We start from the raw sequence: 17,738 nt of genomic DNA, 5'->3' as shown, positions 1-17,738 counted from the left end.
CATGGTGAGGCACAAAATCTTTTCCATGAATTACTAAATAAAGGTAATAAACCAGATATCGCAACTAAAATTTCCCTTCTTCCTGAAGTTCTTGTGGCCTTTGTTTGTACTTCACATGCTTTAACTTTCTAATTCTTACTCCATTTCTGTATATTTTTTTAAAGTACAGACTCTGTGTTGTCATTCCGTATCAACAGCTGCCATTTTGACTTTTTTAACATACTGAAAAAGAGGTAAGTATTTTAAAGAAATGAACAAGAACATGGATAAGAGCAGTGCATTAAATTATAGACGTAGGGGCTAAAATAGAAGAAAATTTTAAATCTAATATTTTCTTCGAATTTATTTTTCAAGTGGGGGTCTAAAAACAGTTTCTATGAAGTACTTGTATATTTAATCTAAATATTAAGTATTTGTATATACTTTTTCAGTATGATATCTGATTTTAGACTATACTAGCCCATATGTAACTCGGCCACCAGATAAAAGCAAGCAAAGAGTAACATATAACATTACTGATCATTTCAAGGACTGCACTTCCGGTTGGTCTGATTTGAGTGAAAAGTTAAAAAGTAAGTAAGTTTTACACCATTGTATCACCCTCTGGGGTTGAGCCTTTTAAAAAGTAAAATGTAAGTAACATATAGCTTGAGTAGGTTTATGCACATTACTTATTTATTTATTGTGGCAAGCCTTTGTTAATATAGTATACATGATTAGATTGTTTTATTATTATTATTATTATAATCGATTATTTTTATCGGTGTTTCACCTGTTCCTGTTGATGTTCCCATCATCTAACTAGTTTAAAATTTAATGTTTTCACGTACCAGACTTTTTGTTAATGTAATTGTGATCACAACTTTATCAGATCCACCTAGCCTGAAGTTCGCTCTCCCACAAATTGAAAGCCTGATATAAGTTTGGTAGCAGGATTCTCTATAGGAAGCTGCTTCTTCCAGAAATTTTGCTGAAATATTTTTGAAAATAGCAAAGATTGCATAGATATTCTTTGTAGTCCTTTCACTTGAACAATGCTGAAAGTGCTCCTTGAAATGGGGATTGTGAAGAAGAATCTATAGCCCTTAAAGTATAGTTCGGTTTATCTTTTCACCCTAAAGGTACGAGAAATATACCTTTTATCCTTTTTAACGATATAACTCGGATGTCAAATATCTTTTTTGCCCCTCCGATTTTTTACTGTTAGGATAAAACGACAAAAGGATATGAAAATAGATACAGTGGGGTCAAAAGACTACGCCTGTCAAGAGTTTATTAGTTCAAACTAGAGATGCACAAAAAGTCCGGGCCCGAAAATCTGGCCCGGCCCGATCCGGTCAAAGCCCGGTCAAGCCCGGGCCGGTCCCGGCCCGGTCCCGGCCCGGGCTTCGGGCCTTGACGGGCCCTATATTTTTAGGCAAAGCCCGGCCCGGCCCGGCCCGGTTAAAAAGCCCGGGCTTTGGCCCGGCCCAGCCCGGACCGGTTAAAAGCCCGAAAAAGCCCGGTTATAATCTAATTATTTTAATATATTTTCTTATATATTTATAAATTCATATTTACTATAAATATAAATAATATTTTAAACACACACACATATATATATACATATTTGTGAATAATAATATTGTTTATATACTTCGTTGCATAAATAATGAAAGAAGATATAATAAGTACACTATATATATTTGGATATCATTGTTATCATAACAATGATAAAATGTATTATTCTATAAACATGTTTATTTTTTGCCGAACATAAATGTTTTCAACGAAGTAATGTTTTCATAAAATATTCCAAGTAAACTAATACATTTTTACGATGATCTAGTTGCTAACATATGTATTCTTCGGAATCTCTAATAATACTCGATCCGATTTAAATTAGAAAAAAACCCGGTCCGATCCGATTCGGCCCGAAAAAAAAGTACGGTTAGGCCCGCCTCGAGGGCCCAAACGGGCTCTGACATTTTCGGAAAGCCCGGCCCGGCCCGGCTCGGTCAAAGTCAAAGCCCGAAAAGCCCGGACCGGTCAAAGCCTGGGCTTTTTGAGGCCCGGTCAAAACCTGGCCCGGTAGGCCTTTTGTGCATATCTAGTTCAAACACATCTATCTGACGGCCCAAGAGGTTATAAGCCTTTAAAAAAATTTCAGCGGGGGCGGAACAAAGGATTGGCAAAGCATCGGTAAAGAAAATGAAGATGGCTTTCACTCCATTCAAATCGGTGCTTTCTTCTTCATTTCTACCTCGTTCTTCAGCTAATGTAAGTAGTTTTTGTTTTAAATTTGATTATCATTTTCTTTTATTCTCTACTTACACTAACCCTAATTCAAAACCCAAACTTCCCTATATTCCTTCTTCATCCAATTGTAATGCTCAACGTCAATTATTACTTTACAAGAAATCCAAGGTTGGTTTCGATAAACTTGATGATGCACTTGTTATGTTTGATAAAATGCTCAAAATGAAACCTCTGCTTCCTGTTATTTGCTTCAATCAATTATTGGCCGCTCTTGTTCGGATGAAGGAGCACTCCGTTGTTGTCTCTATGTTTAGCGAAATGCATCTTCTAAGCATTCCAATTGATATTTTTACCTTTAATACGGTCATTAAATGTTGTTGTCACTTGAATTATACAACACTTGATTATGCCTTTGCATTGTTGGGCGGAATCACTAAACGTGGTCTTGTTCTTGATGTTGTGACCTACAACACTCTCGTTAAGGGCTTTTTTTCTCAAGAAAGGTCTGTCGAGGCTGTGCATTTGTTTAAGAACTTGTTTTATTCAATGAAGTTAAGCCCAATGTAATTATGTATAACACAATCATTGATGGTCTCTGCAAAACTTCTAATACTCCCATGGCTGTCAACTTATTTAGATCTATGGAGAAGAAAGACTGTAAACCGGATACTATAACTTATAACGCCATCATTGAAGGTCTCTGCAAAACTTCTAACAATCCCATGGCTGTCAACTTGTTTAGATCTATAGAGAAGAAAGGTTGTAAACCGGATACTATAACTTATAACACCATCATTGATTCTTTATGCAAAGATCGACATATCGATCATGCTTTAGGTCTTTTTTTCTCAAATGACCCACAAAGGCATATAACCAAATGTTATAACCTATAACACATTAATCCAAGGTCTTTGCCACCTGGATCGATGGGAGAACACTACACGATTGTTCAGTGAGATGGGTCTTATGAAAATCTCCCCAGATGTGCACACCTATAGTATCTTGGTTGATGCATACTGCAAAATTGGGATGACAGATGATGCAAAGCATGTTGTCAACACAATGATTCAGAATGGTGTATTTCCTAATGTAGTCACCTACAATACACTAATGGATGGGTATTGTTTAAGAGGCAGAGTGGACAAAGCATTGGAGGTGTTGAATACCATGAGGAGGACTGGAATAACACCAACTTGCTATAGCTTTAACATTTTGATAAATGGCTATTGTAAGAGGCAGAAAGTAGACAAAGGCATCAATCTCCTCAAACAAATGGCGACTGAAGGTTTGAATCCTGGAGTTGAAACCTACAGCACTATCATACATGGTCTATTTCAGCTGGGTAGACATGGTGAGGCACGAAACCTTTTCCATGAATTGCCAAGTAAAGGTAATAAACCAGATATCGTAACATGTCGAATTTTGTTGGATGGCCTTTGCAAGAACCAATGCATCGTTGAAGCAATTTCATTTTTTGGATTGATGGAATCTAAGGGCTTAATTTATGATATTCAAATATGTAATATCTTCATTGACGGTCTATGCAAGAATAGAAAGCTTGATATGGCCAGCAATATTTTTGACAACCTTGCTTCAAGAGGTTTGGAAGCGAATGTCAGAACACACAATATAATGATTAAAGGCCTCTGTCGGGAAGGGTTATATGAGGAAGCAAAGGATTTATTTTTTAAGATGGAAGCTAGCGGCTATTTTCCAGATGATATGACTTACAACACGACCATCCGTGAAAGTCTTGTCAATAAGAAATATAAAGAAGCAGTTGTACTGATTGAGACTATGCCAACTCATCATTTCTCAGTGGATGCATCTACCACGTCCATGGTACTAGACCTATTTTCCACCGAAGAACAGGACCCAGCTGTTCTTGCTTTTTGTAAATGGTTTTTGGAGTAGGTATCTCAACCAAAAAAATGTTTTAAAGCGCTACGACAGTGATAATGATCACTAATGCATATATGTATTCTAATAATTTTTGCTTTCCCCAATGAGTGAGTGAGCTCCTTCCTCAGATCTCTGGGTATTCGATTGCTTTCTATATATATATATATATATGCTTCATTTAGATTCTGGTTGTCACAAACAAACTCTTTTTCTCTTTATTCTCATTTCTTTTAGAGAACATCTATTATTGGATTCTATTTATGGTATTAAGAATTCTACGGAAAGAGATGTTCCTTGTAAAGACCAATGACATGTATCTAAGCATATGGACTCTGAGTACTCGCAACGATCAACATGGCTCCAAGCGGCTGCCTTGGGACCCAATGATGGTTCAGTTTCAGCTACTTCACTGATGATGGGTGCAGGGTTTTTGAGAAGGGAAGTAATATATAATTTGACTAAACAATTTTAATTTAGAGGACATGATTTAAAAAAAATGAATTTGTAAAGAAAGTAAGCTTTTGGTACATGAACAGATTCTTTATTTAGCAGGTAAAACAACAGATTCTGCAAATTCATGAATGAATGATAGAGACAAGAAATCCTGCAAAAGAAAATTTACAAAAGAAATCCTGCAAATTCAATGCTATTTATTTTGTAAAAATTATTAGACTGTTTATGTACTTTAGTCATTGTAAATCAGCATTATTCGGTAGAGCAACTTTTCGGTGATTAATTGAATAATCGGTGATTAGACGGATTGATTAATCAGTACATTAATCGGATGTGTTTAATAAAATAATTAAATAATTAATTTATTGAACTAAATATATTAATTTAAGAAAAAAGTGCAGTAATTAATCGAATTATAAAATCAAATCGACAGACGGGTGATTAAAAGGTAAAATCGATGATTTTTAGAACATAGACTTTAGTACTTGATCAATGCTGTAAGCATATTTGGTAATATTATTTCTGAATCAAATATTATGCTAGTTATTCTCGTGTGTTTACATATGAGAATAACTAGCATAATAACACGTGCAATATTTTCTAATATTTTCTCCCTAATGCAGCTCCATATTACTTATCATAGCTCAGCATTGTACCTAATCATAACCAACACAGATAGAAGGCCACCTGGCATAACTAATTACTGCAAATGACAGCTAATGACTGCCTTAGATTTTCACCTGTATATATACATTCAGTTAAATAGAATAGAAAAGGTAAGTAATTAGATACACATATAGATTGATAGATACATAGCTTGTGAGTTTAACAATGGATTTTATCTTCATTTTGTTCATCCTGATTATCAGTTGAGTTTTACTGCTAATTCATACTTCATCGAATCACATGGTATCAGAGCCAGTCAAGCTTCGAATCTGCAGATCGAGGTCTCGAGTGTTCATCACCTTCATTTTATCATCATCATCATCATCATCATCAATTGATCGCTAATCGTTTCCGCATCGTCAATCTAAACTCAGGTGTTCATTCCCGATCTTTAGCTACTAATCTGAATCGATCTCTAAGAGACGATTATTTGCTTATTTTCGATATTTTCTCAGATTGCTTTGCAATACTCCTTAATTATTGATTACTCTAAGATCATAATCGAAATCATCATCATCTAAACACTTAGTCCAGAAATATGATTATATCGATATCATTTTTTTGATTCATTTCTCAAATATCAAAATCTGTTATTCTAATTCTGTTTCTATGGCGACTCAAAGCAATTCGCAAAATAATGATCAAACGAATGCTAGTTTTAATGTCGATTCATCTAGTATCTACTATATTCACCCTTCCGATGCTAGTTCGAACCAATTAGTTTCTGTCAAGTTCAATGGAACTGGATATAACAACTGAAAACGAAGCATGATGCTTGCGTTATCTGCTAAAAATAAGCTGATGTTTGTGAACGGAACCGTGGTTAGACCTGCAACTGGAACAGCCGAGTACAAAGCATGGGAAAGGTGCAACGATTTGGTAATTTCATGGATTCTATTCAATCTGGATGAGACTATAGCACGCAGTGTGTTGTTCTTGAAATCTGCAAGAGAGTTATGGAAAGATCTTGAAGATCGTTTCGGCTTTGCTTCTATAACTCAAATTTACTCTCTTGAACAGAAGTTATCTGAGTTAACTCAAGGTCAACAGAGTGTTTCTGAATTTTACACAAGGATCAAAACTCTATGGGATAGTATTGATGATATCCAACCTTTGCCTACATGTGTTTGTACTACATCTAATTTCACTTGTGCTTTGACAGAAAGGATTCACAATGCTCAGCAAACTCAAAGAGTGTTACAATTCTTAATGAAGCTCAATGATCGTTTTTCAGCAGTAAGAGCAAACATCCTCATGATGACTCCCATACCGAATGTAACTCAAGTCTACAGAATTGTGGCTCAAGAAGAGGATCATAAAGAATTTTCTCAAAGTGCTATAACTGATAATCTTGCCTTTACTGCAGATAGAAAGCCTTACTATCAGGGACAAAATTCTTATTCTCAAACTCAGGGATTCAGGCCAAACATCAATAGTTTTGTCAAAAAGAAGCCCCAGAATAACTACTATTGTACACACTGCAAAATGGCTGGTCACAGCTTAGAAAGGTGCTTCAAGATTCATGGTTTCCCACCTAACTTCAAAGGAAACAAAGATCGAAAAGTGGCTGCTATGGTTCTCAATTCTTCAGATAGTCAGACTCCTAATGCAGCAGGGACTAACAACAATCAGATTTCTGCAGAGCAATACCAGAAACTTATGGATTTGTTGAATAAACAAACCATGACTGATTCTAATGACAATTCATCTAGCCATGCTCTATTGGCAGGTAATCTCTGTCTAATGTCTTGTTCTACATCACAGTGGATATTGGATAGTGGTGCGACAGACCACTTTTGCCCTGACTTACAATGTTTTGAGAATTTTGAACCAATTATTGACAGCAATAGTACTATTACTATTCCCGATGGTAGCAAAATTAGAGTTCTTCATAAGGGAACAGTGAAATTAAATGACAAAATAGAATTGAAACATGTTTTACATGTTCCTGATTTTCAATACAAACTTATATCAGTTCACAAGCTATGCCATGACATGAATTCTCAGTTGGTATTCACTGATAATCATTGTATACTACAGGACCTTTTGCAGAAAGATCCTCCACTGCTTCTATCTGTGTTGGTTATGATTAGGTACAATGCTGAGCTATGATAAGTAATATGGAGCTGCATTAGGGAGGATTAATCTTAATACGGCCTCCCGTTAACCATTATTTCAGTGTTGTTGAAGTACGACCTGTAGTTCTAATTTTGAATTTCATCTTGTAGTAATTTTCAGCTTCTCCAACCTAATATCTAGTAAATATTAGAGTACTACTTTCAACCTAATGAACTAATGCGTGCTGCATGTTTTGAAAGTATACTAATCGATCAAACCAATCATATTTACGGGGGCAAGAAAAGTGAAACTATGTTATATTTTACAGACAAATCTTGACTACTTGAAATTCATCATACAAGACCTCTATATTAAATTCAATAATTTTTTTTATAATCACGTTATTTTGCAATTCCATAGCATATAATAATTCTATACGAAATTTGCAACTTTGTTATGCACACAATTCTGCAACCTAAGCATGTCCTGGATATAAATTCGCTCATAATACGAAATTATTAATTCTTAAACCTAACTATTAATTTTGGGTCCAATTACTTAACTATGTTATTACTTTTTTGTCCTCGTCAACGCTATATGTCCTTCGCTACCTCTGCTAAAGTGATCAATACAAGCTTGTATAAAACCTGCATAAAGGTAATACGTAAAAGATTCATTTGAGAAATTACATAATAAACATAAAATTTTAAAAAATTGCGCTGTTAGAGAAAATTACACATTAATCGGTGCTCGCATTATAGGTAATTGACAATCAAAGTATTTTACAAATAGAGCCTAAGGCAATTAAATTAAATTGAAAAAATAATTGAAATTAAACAATGCGAGGAACATATGCTTAAAGCCCGGGGTCAATAGAAACCTGGATCAATTAGGAAATACAATAATACACCACATCTATCAATTACACAAAATTAAAATCTGATGCAAGATAATGAAGGATATAAACCAAAAATCAAACTATTATTTCAACCATAGAGTCTTGCCTTACAATACAACTTTGCTATTTCATGTTTAATAAATAAGTACATCGATTGATTTCTATTTCATTTTTATCATAGCATGTTTATTATTTTCTTACTCAAAACATTACCAATGTTTATAATTTTAAAAAATACTTGCTCTAAAGTTTTAAATTACAAAGAGTGTAACTTAGACCGGTAGTGACCTTACAGAGTTATAAAATTAAACAAATATTCCATATTTAAAATTAAACAAATAAAGAAACTACAATTCATTTGATACGAACAATTAATCATTACAAAATTTGACATCAAATGCGAATTTACGTTGGATTGGAAGGTAATAGAGCACGTCTTGTTGCACGTAGCTCTTGGAAAACCATGTTATTAGTAGTATTTACTACTTAGTACACAGTTCATCTGCTCTCCCATTTTTCATAGTTAATGGATCTACCTTGGCAGGAGAGTTGGAACTCTCAGCGAAACCTGGGTTCTCTGTTGTAAATCTCACTAACGAATATAGCAACATAGAAGCAAGTGTATAAAGAATCTAGCAAGTTTAGACCAAGACCACAGTTAACAAAACAAAACATGCAGGTAAACAAAATCAGTAACTGAAATAACGAAGAGAGAAAGAAAGATGTACCCGAAACCATAGCTTTTAACAGTGATTGAAATAAAGGTTCACAGATATAAAATGCCAAGAAAAATGATCACAGCTGAGTCACCAGGCCTTGCTCGAAGTCCTGACTGCTCTTGAAGAGAATATTGCCCCTACCTGCTGCGTTTGGGATGCGCACAATATCTCCACCAGGATAAAATAGCTCGGAGTTTATGTTAACAGCAGCAACAAAAGCTCCACTTCGACCAGCACCTCAGTCGCCGGAAAATATCAGCACTTCAGGACTTTTGGGAGAGAAATGCAGAGAGGTTGAAGAGAAGAGAAGAGAATGTAGTGTGTCTAATACATTCACTTTAACCTCTATTTATAGGAGAGGAGAAAATGAAACTGTCCACACACTTAATGTCTGAATTAAACTGCTTCATTAATAAAAAATCAAAACTGATCAGATTTTGAATTTAAATTACTTGTAACAGCTTTTCACATTAACACCCATTAAAGCCCACATTATTATCAGAACTTAAGTTAATTTCTGATCTGATATCAGAACTTAAGTTAATTTCTGATCTGATATCAGAACTTAAGTTAAGTTCTGATATCAGAACTTAAGTTAAGTTCTGAGATATCATATCAGAACTTAAGTTCTGATTTTATTCATCAGTTACAGATCAGATTATATTAGTCCAGTTCAAGGTATTTAGACTAAGCCCACTAACAAAGTGACTTTCAGTATCAAACCCAGCCCAACAATTTATAATAATCCAATCACTGATAAATAAATTCGAATTAAAATTAATTCTCAAATAAATAAAATCCTCGCCCAGGTCGCCTCGCGTACGCGAGACGCCGAGACATTCGCCCAAATCGCCCTTCGACCCGACCCGGTCCGGTCCAGTCCGGTGCGTGGCATGGCGGGGCGGGGGGCGCGTGTGTGTGTGTGCGCGCGTGAAGCACATAACAACACAATGGACCATCACACACCTTAGTAGTTGTATACTACTCATGTGGGTAATACCATATAAAGCACACAACCCCCTTTATTTATTTCAATGTGGGACAAACATTCTCAAATTTTTCCAAGCTTTTCCAAGCTACTTTCAACTCTCATTTCATATGGATTTTATTAAGAAAATTCTTAAAACCATACATGAAAATTTAAGTTCAAATATCATTGAACAATTTTCAATCATTAGATTTTAGGATTAACATCAAGAACATAATTAAATTAAGCTCTAAAATCCTAATTTTCTAACAATCCCCCATAAATCCATACAGAAATGCGATCAATTTCCCATCATGACTTGTTTTTCAGAGTCGGTACCCTTCCGGGTTTGAACCCTCCTAATTCCTCTACTTCAATGGCTATCAGACTCAGATGGAATGTTTCACCTTGAATCTTAATCCGTTTAGTATAACCATATTCCATAGACGACGACAAGTCAAAGGTTATGGTGCCAATCTACGGCTTTGAGACATTAATGGTCATGTCTCGATCCTGTTCATCGAATGCTTCAAGGATTAACCCTATCCTCTAATTGCGACCACACAATTACATTCGCTTAGCTGGGCATCTCCAGAGATATACTGCCTCTATCTCGTCAAATGACTTGATCCCATTCAGAGTTTTAACACTCTTGCTTTTCTGGCAGTGTCAGTACCTTCTAGGTTTACAGGGGATAGACTCAGATACTATAGTATCATCTATGTAGCAAAGGTACTACCAACTCATCCTTACAGCTTGTTATTACCCATTGAATACACTTCGAGGGATCTCCTCTCATGTGTATTGGGTTCCCACTGTTGATGAATTATGATGGGTTGACAGTCCCATCCCCAACCTTGACTTAAGGACCACTGCAGGTTCCAGTCCTTTAGTAAGAGGATCAGCTATATTATTCTGAGTTCCTATGAACTCTATAGCTATGATCCTATCAGTCACTAAACCCCTTATAGACTTGAGTCTAACTTGGATGTGTCTCTTAGTTTTAGCATTATGCTTTTTACTGCTAATCTTGTCGATAGTTGTTCGACTATCACAGTGAATAACAATAGCAGGAAGCGGTCTGCTTACTACAGGTATTGCAGACATAAGTCCATGTAACCATTCAGCCTCCGTCCCTGTGACATCAAGTGCACACAACTCAGCCTCAAAAGTAGACCGAGTAACTATAGTCTGTCTGTTTGACTTCCAGGATATTGCTCCACCAGCCAAGGTGAACACGTATCCAGTCACTCCATTGGAACCAGACTTCTTAGCTATCCAACTTGCATCACTGTACCCTTCAAGCACACCAGGAAATCTCCTGTAGTGTAAACTAAGGTACATTGTGCCTTTTAGATATCTAAGTACTCTATCAAGAGCATCCTAATGAGTTCTGTTTGGACAGCTTGTATATCTAGCCAATTTAGACACAGAATATGAAATATCTGGTCTAGTACAGTTAGCAAGATACTGCAAGCTCCCAATAATCTGAGAATACCTTAACTGAGACACAGGCACTCCTGAAGTATTCTTGACAAGGGCAACTTTCGAATCATAAGGTGTACTAGCGATTCTACACTGTGAATAACCATATTTCTCAAGTATAGATTTCTCTATATAATGAGATTGAGTCAAGGTTATTCCTTCAGTGGACTGAATCAATTTGATTCCAAGAATCACACTTGCCTCACCCATATCCTTCATTTCAAAATGTCTTTTCAAGAATTCTTTAGTCTCATTAATAATCTCAATATTAGTTCCAAACAATAAAATGTCATCCACATATAGGCACAAAATAACACACTCATTACCTTTAACTTTAGTGTAGACACACTTATCACTTTCATTAATCTTATAACTGAAAGGCAATATAGTTTCATCAAACTTTTTATGCCAATATCTGGGAGCTTGTTTCAAGCCATAGATGGACTTGATCAACTTACATACTTTCCTTTCATTGCCTGATGCAACAAATCCATCAGGCTGATCCATATAAATCTCTTCCTCAAGTTCACCATGAAGAAAAGCCGTCTTTACATCCATCTGATGGATGATAAGACCATGGACTGAAGCCAATGCTATAAGCATTCGGATTGTTACCATTCTTGCAACCGGAGAGTATGTATCAAAATAATCAATTCATTCCTTTTGCTTAAAACCCTTAGCTACCAGTCTAGCTTTGTACTTATCTATTGAGCCGTCAGGGTTCAACTTCCTTTTAAAGACCCATTTGCACCCAATAGTAGAACACCCAGGAGGGAGATCAACCAACTCCCATGTTCCATTAGAAACAATAGAGTCAATTTCACTCTTGACAGCGCCCTTCCAGTGCCTTGACTCAGAAGAATCCATAGTTTGCCGGAAAGTTAAAGGTTCGTCCTCGATATTGTAAGTGATGAAATCACCTCCAAAATCCTTGACTACCTTTGCACGCTTACTTCTCCTTGGTTCCTCTAGTTCCTTAGGACTAGAGCTACTACTAGGTTCCGCCCCCACATTTGTCATCTTTTCCACATGATCAGGAATAGAACTTGATGTGTGAGAAGGATCTTCCTCAGAAGTCGTTTCAGGTATTCCAGTCTTCATAGGGTAGACATCCTCAAAGAATGTCGCATCTCGAAATTCAACTATCGTGTTTGCCACTATACCATCTATGTCAGATTTTAACACTAAAAATCTCATAGCTGTAGTGGTTTCAAGATAGCCCAGAAAGATACAGTCAACAGTCTTTGGACCTAGTTTCTTTCTCTTGTGTTCAGGAACAAGCACCTTAGCAAGGCACCCCCACACACGAAGATACTTAAGACTAGTCATCCTGCCTTTCCATAACTCCAAGGGTGTTTTATCCATGTGTTTCAGAGGGACTCTATTCAAAATATGGCAAGCCGTATTTAGAGCCTCTCCCCACATGTATTTAGGCAACCCAGAGTTAATAAGCATACTATTAATCATATCTTTAAATGTTCTGTTCTTTCGCTCAGCAACCCCATTAGACTCAGGTGTGTATGGTGGAGTAACTTCATGAACTATACCATTGTTTGCACAAAATTCATTAAAAGCATTACTCGTATACTCACCACCTCTATCAGATCTCAACCTTTTAAGTAACTTACTAGTTTGTTTTTCTACTTCAGTTTTATATATAATGAATTTACTAAGTGCTTCATCCTTATGTCTAAGTAAATAAACATAACAGTATCTACTACTATCATCTATAAAAGTAATGAAGTATCTAAACTGGTCCTTGGTCAACACACCACCAAATTCACAAATATCAGTGTGTACTAAATCTAACAAGTCTGAATCCCTAACAACGTTATGAAAAGGTTTCCTTATTTGTTTAGCAGACACACATACTTGACATCTAGAATACTTTTCTATGGTATGTTTTGGTATCAACTCTAAGTTCATCATGTTCTTAAGAGCACCAAAGTTTAAATGACCTAGTCTAGCATGCCATATATCTGAGGATTCAATACAGTTAACAGTAGGAATAACATTATTATTCAAATTTTCCAAAACGGGATCCGCATTAATAACAAATAAACCATTTGACAAGTAACCCTTGCCAAAGAATGTACCAGTGTGAATAAGAACTACTTTATTACACTTGAACGAAATTTCAAACTAGAAACTAAACAGCTTCCACTTATTATATTTCTACGCATGTTGGGAACATGATGCACTCTCGTCAGAGATAGAATACGTCCTGAAGGGAACTTCAGATCCACGTTTCCAACTCCATGTACTTGAGCAACACTAGCATTCCCCATCTTCACAGTCAGGTTATGACTTTGTTGATAAGATACAAATAAACTAATATCAACACAAATATGTACATTAGCTCCAGTATCTATCAACCATTCATTTGACAGATAGGTAGAAAATATTACAGGGTTGTAGGATATATACCGGTCAACGCCGGTTTCAGAAGCCGTAGCCTCACCAACAACCATGTTCACTACAGGCCCACTTGCGGTTCCAAGCACAACATTTGCTTGCGCTACCTCGGTTTTCTTCGCTTTCTTCGTAGGGCAGTCCTTACTCTAGTGCCCAACCTGCCCACAAGACCAGCATGGTTTGTTTGCCTTGGGTTTCTTGGCCTTGTCCTTGTCACTCTTAGGTTTATTACTATTAGCTTTCTTAGCAAAAGCCTTCCTCTTTTGTCCTACAGTTGCTATGTTTACCTTTGAGGTACCGTGTTCAGTTGGCATCACATGTCCCTGTTTGGACTTGTGTTGTTCTTGCACCGAGATGTCCAGCATAAGGTTGGTCCAGGTGATCTCTCATTTCTGTCTTTTCAGGGAGAGAGAGAACTCTTCCCAAGACTTCGGGAGTTTTTCAATCACACTCATCACCTTGAACTTCTCCGGGAGATTCATTCCAGACTCCTTCAAAGCATGCACTATCATCTCGAACTCATGCACCTGCTCAGTCATGGACTTATTGTCCACCAGCTTGAACTCGAGGAACCTTGCCACAGAATACTTTTCTAGACCTTGTGAGTCAGTATTATGTGTCTGGTCCAGCTTCTCCCATAAGAGTTTTGCAGAGTAGGCATCAGAAGAATAGACATCAAACAAAGTGTTTGTTAATACCGCCAGAATGGCCGCCCTAGCCACTCCATCCTTCTCAGCCCACTTCGCAAAAGCCTTAACTGTGTCAGCCTTCTCTTGATCCACTACTGGTTTCTCATATCCCACAACCGGCCACAGACCCTTTATAGTCAACCACAACTTCATCCTTTTCTGCCAGCGAGAAAAGCCAATGCCACCGTTGAATTTCTCCGGTAAACCGGTTAGTTCAACAGCTTGTGGGAAACTATAGGTGGTCCAATCAATGGCCCCAGCAGTTGCACCCGAACTGCTACCACCACCAACGATAACCTCACTTTCGTTAACCATTATGCTAAATTCTATATAACTAATATTCTCTTCAAGAATGTTATAAATCTCACTAACGAATATAGCAACATAGAAGCAAGTGTATAAAGAATTTAGCAAGTTTAGGCCAAGACCACAGTTAACAAAACAAAACATGCAGGTAAACAAAATCAGTAACTGAAATAACGAAGAGAGAAAAAAAGACGTACCCAAAACCATAGCTTTTAACAGTGACTGAAATAAATGTTCACAGATACAAAATGCCAAGAAAAATGATCACAGCTGAGTCACCAGGCCTTGCTCGAAGTCCTGACTGCTCTTGAAGAGAATATTGCCCCTACCTGCTGCGTTTGGGATGCGCACAATATCTCCACCAGGATAAAACAGCTCGGAGTTTATGTTAACAGCAGCAACAAAAGCTCCACTTCGACCAGCACCTCAGTCGCCGGAAAATATCAGCACTTCAGGACTTTTGGGAGAGAAATGCAGAGAGGTTGAAGAGAAGAGAAGAGAATGTAGTGTGTCTAATACATTCACTTTAACCTCTATTTATAGGAGAGGAGAAAATGAAACTGTCCACACACTTAATGTCTGAATTAAACTGCTTCATTAATAAAAAATAAAACTGATCAGATTTTGAATTTAAATTACTTGTAACAGCTTTTCACATTAACACCCATTAAAGCCCACATTATTATCAGAACTTAAGTTAATTTCTGATCTGATATCAGAACGTAAGTTAATTTCTGATCTGATATCAGAACTTAAGTTAAGTTCTGATATCAGATATTAAGTTAAGTTCTGAGATATCATATCAGAACTTAAGTTCTGATTTTATTCATCAGTTACTGATCAGATTATATTAGTCCAGGTTCAAGGTATTTAGACTAAGCCCACTAACAAAGTGACTTTCAGTATCAAACCCAGCCCAACAATTTATAATAATCCAATCACTGATAAATAAATTCGAATTAAAATTAATTCTCAAATAAATAAAATCCTCGCCCAGGTCGCCTCGCGTACGCGAGACGCCGAGACATTCGCCCAAATCGCCCTTCGACCCGACCCGGTCCGGTGCGTGGCGGGGCGGGGCGCGCGTGAAGCACATAACAACACAATGGACCATCACACACCTTAGTAGTTGTATACTACTCATGTGAGTAATACCATATAAAGCACACAACCCCCTTTATTTATTTCAATGTGGGACAAACATTCTCAAATTTTTCCAAGTTTTTCCAAGCTACTTTCAACTCTCATTTCATATGGATTTCATTAAGAAAATTCTTAAAACCATACATGAAAATTTAAGTTCAAATATCATTGAACAATTTTCAATCATTAAATTTTAGAATTAAGATCAAGAACATAATTAAATTAAACTCTAAAATCCTAATTTTCTAACATTCTCTTTAAGATGACAAGATGCTCAAATCTCAAATCATGCATTGTATAAGTTATGTTCAAATTTTAATTATCTAAGTTATGTTCAAATTTTAATTATCATAATCACCACATGTATAAGTTCTCTTTATCACCTCAAATCTAATAAAAAATTAATCTTAAGATTCAAGGCTACTTTTATGTATTAAGTCTGGTATCAATGTATCCGGCACATCTAAATTCTAGCTCAGCAGCATTCTTGGTAGCATTGACCCACAGCTTTTCAACTAACGTGTATAAACATATACGTGTGAATATCTTCAACAACGTAGGTCAAAGGGGCATCCGGATGAATACAAGTCAAACCATGTTAGTGCTATGAAGAATGAATAAAGAAAGCAACATATTCCAGAAATCCCAAGTTTGACATTGTTATTCACATCAATTAATTAGGTTTTCACAATGCATGCCTCCTAAAAAATATTTTCGTTAGTCCCAAGTTAACACCCTTAACTTCAAAGCGGTTAAATTAGTACTCCCTCCGTCTCATATTACGTGTCTTCTTTGAATTTGTGCCGGTCAAATTGACTTAAGTTTGACCGAAGTTTATTAATAATTTATAATTGAACAAAATAAAAAAATTACATCACCGGAAAGTAGATTTAATCTACTTTAATATATAATTTTTAGTTTTTAAAAATAATATACGAGTAATGGTTAATCGTTGATCAAAAGTTGGTCAATTTAACTTCTATAAAAGGAAATGTGACACATAATATGAGATGGAGGGAGTATATTTTTGTTGAATGGACTGCACTACGGACAGCATGAATTACAAACTAAAAAAACAGGATGATTACAAGAAAAAAATAATTTATTTAAAAATATATATAATTTGACATTCAAGTAAAAATATATAATTTAATATTGAAAATTATATTAATATAATATTCGGGAATTTAAAATTGTACATAGATAAAATATTCTATACTAATAACCAAAGTAATAATCATATATAATCATTTAATACCAAAATTAGACTATGAACTATAATACATATTAATCATATTTTATTTAATATTTTATTCTTAATTGGAACTGAAATTTTTAGTATAATATAGTTATTTTTAGACCTCCTGGGTCTGGGGAGTCTTGGCTCTCCAAATGAGCTTGTATCACCCTAGAGTTGGGTTAGGTGCTAGCCGGGGTGCTCTTACCCTATCAATATACACACGCTATAAGCTAATAGATTAAATTTTAAGTTATATATAATTATATATATATATTTTTTGAATATCATATATGTCTTTAGTTTCGGATTCGGATACGGATAATATCCGCTTTATTTCAGATACGGATAATTTCCGTTTTTTCTTGAATACAGATGTCAATTTTTCAGACAAATATCGAAATTTTTTCACAACCACAAAGACAGAAAGAGTAGCAATTTCTCTTTTCAAGGCAAGCCAATATAGCATGTAGCAATTTGCTTTCCTGTAAATCAAAAAACTACTGATAATAGCAATTATTGAAACTATAGAAATTATTATACTTCCTAATTTGTACATCAA

The sequence above is a fragment of the Apium graveolens genome, chromosome 6 (assembly GCF_009905375.1).
Source record: "Apium graveolens cultivar Ventura chromosome 6, ASM990537v1, whole genome shotgun sequence".
In the NCBI taxonomy this organism is placed as follows: domain Eukaryota; kingdom Viridiplantae; phylum Streptophyta; class Magnoliopsida; order Apiales; family Apiaceae; genus Apium; species Apium graveolens.
The sequence above is the reverse complement of the archived record's forward strand: the minus strand, read 5'-3'. Positions refer to the sequence as shown.